We start from the raw sequence: 2,218 nt of genomic DNA, 5'->3' as shown, positions 1-2,218 counted from the left end.
CTAACCTGTCATCTGTAATCTAGACAGGAATTCAGTTCAGTGACTGATGTTCCCTTCCTCTCCATGGACACCATATAATCTAGTAACAATATACAGCATCTCTGCTGAATGAAAGACACAACTTGGAGTCCACTATCTGCCTACACCAAACAATTTAAACTTTTAGGAAAGGAAAAAAAACCAAACAGGGATTACACTAACACTTTTAACTACAGCTTTCACAGTACTTCACTGGAGGGCTTAGGACTTATCCCTGCTCCCCTGTGAGCTCCCCATGAGCTTCATGAAACAGCTGCATAAATTGCATCTTAAACATTAGCTAAGTCACAAAGCATTCAAAATAAGAATCAGGATTGAATTATCTTTTAAAAAAGAGATTTTTTAATCGTAAATATTTATGTATTAAAAAAGAGTGGTGATTATGCAGAATAAAGCCATTCTGTTTACACGATGTATTAGTGGTAAATAGGATTGCTTGAGATAGCCCCAGTTGCTTTAGCATCGTCTTCCTTTCAGTGAACTGGATTGTTCTGCTTTTTGAGACCCCACGACAAGAAATCTTCACTCAGATAATTTAAAAAAGGATCTCTCAAAAGACCAGAAGTGAAGCCGAATTGGAAAACTGACGTGAGAGAACAGGGAGACCACGGCTTCCTTTCATCAACAGCTTGTCTTTACCGAAACCCGGTATAGACGGACCAGGAAAATGGAAGCCCATCAATAAACACCACGGCAGTGGCCGCCTGCGTTACCGCACTGCACCCGCCGCTCCCCTCACGGAGGGACAGCACCTCTACCCCGGCTCCGCCACAAGGCTCAGCGGCTCTGGCCCCGGGCAGCGGGGAATTCCCGGCCCCTCCGCGGGCGGGACCGTGGGCAGGCCGAGCGCGGCCCCGGGGCAGGAGAAACCGCCCTTCCCACCGCCTCCTCCCCGGTTCCTGGAGCGTGGTTCCCCCTCATTGGCCGAGGGCGCTCCCGCCCCATCCCGCTCCACGGTGCCGGGCTGCTCTCCCTCACGGCCGCCCTCACAAACACTACCACCACCCACCTCTAGCCTTTCCAGTCCTCTCACCGCGGGGCCGCGGGACTGATTTTATAGCCCTCCGCCCCCTTTCCAACCACTCCCACCTCTCATCTCCATATTTGTTCGTCTGCACCTGTATTTCCTCTTCTCCCTAAATGCCACCTCGATGCCTCCACGAGGTAAAGCGGCTGCTCTCTCAACCCCTGTCTCGCCTCACCCCTCCAGGCGCTCCCGGCCGATCCCCGCTCCTTCTTCCCGGCCTTTCCCTCGCGCTTTCGCGCTAACAAAGTGCTTTTTCAGCTATCGTGAACCACCTGTGCAGGCGACAGTAGCAGTAGCAAACGATGAGGGCTTGGGTTGAGCCTCGACGTGCTTTATCCAGGTTTTTAGTTTTGTGTGCCTTGCGTACGGTTTCCATCATTTTAACTAACGCAGAAGTGTGTTGAAGTGCAGGCGGGCGGCATCTGTGCGTGTTTACTTTTGCTTCTCTTGCTGAGTCTACTACCATCCTCTTTGTTATTGTCTTTGATATCAACGTCCTTTGTAGCCCAGCGTTCCCGGGAGATTTTTTTTTTCTGTCCTGCTTGCTTTGTGGTTTGCGCAGCTGTACGGATTTGAGATGTGGTTTCCTCTCTTCACACACATCAAGGGACTTTATAAATCATCAGTGTTAAGAAGTGCTGGGTTTTTTAGGAAGGCAGTTGTATTTTTTCATAGATGACTGCATTCAAGTCTCAGGGTGCTTCGGGATCTTATTAAATACCATACTGAAACAAAGTGCGTAAAGCCCCTGGGCTCACCTGCGTGGCTTGCTGCTGGCAGCTGGATTTCTTCCTCCTTGTCAGGCTCCTGAAGGTAATTTGGCAGATGCTTATAGGCTGCCACCACTGAAGTGTGATCAGGAGAGCAGAAAACAGGCACACAGAGGCATAAGGAAAGGAATTAGTAGTCTGGTACTTGATGGGTGAAGTACAATCACTGTTATGTCGCTTTAGCACAGTGCAGTCAAATATATACTGTTAGTGTAATGTACAGTGTTATCACTATATAAGTTTTCTCTATTTTTCTTAATTTCTGAAAACTGTTTCCTGCGTTTTCCCTCATAAAATCCCATGGAGACATCTGTAGTTACAAATATGACTATAGTGGTGCAAAGCTGCAAGCAGTTCTGTCCCGTGCCACTTGTCTCTAAGA

At 48.5% G+C, this 2,218-nt stretch overlaps 1 protein-coding gene across 1 annotated transcript in view; it reads left to right on the top strand.

Moving 5' to 3' along the window:
* The first annotated feature begins 1,093 nt into the window (after positions 1 to 1,093).
* ERGIC2 (ERGIC and golgi 2) overlaps positions 1,094 to 2,218 on the top strand; it is a 24,181-nt gene continuing 23,056 nt past the window's right edge. The window contains exon 1 of the mRNA XM_017811457.1: positions 1,094 to 1,203. The gene's annotated coding sequence lies outside the window, so the exon portion shown is untranslated. The remainder of the gene's footprint in view (positions 1,204 to 2,218) is intronic.

Source organism: Lepidothrix coronata, unplaced genomic scaffold, assembly GCF_001604755.1.
Source record: "Lepidothrix coronata isolate B3197 unplaced genomic scaffold, Lepidothrix_coronata-1.0 Scaffold32, whole genome shotgun sequence".
Lineage (NCBI taxonomy): Eukaryota > Metazoa > Chordata > Aves > Passeriformes > Pipridae > Lepidothrix > Lepidothrix coronata.
Note: the sequence above shows the minus strand (reverse complement) of the source record. Positions and strands in the feature narration are given on the sequence as shown.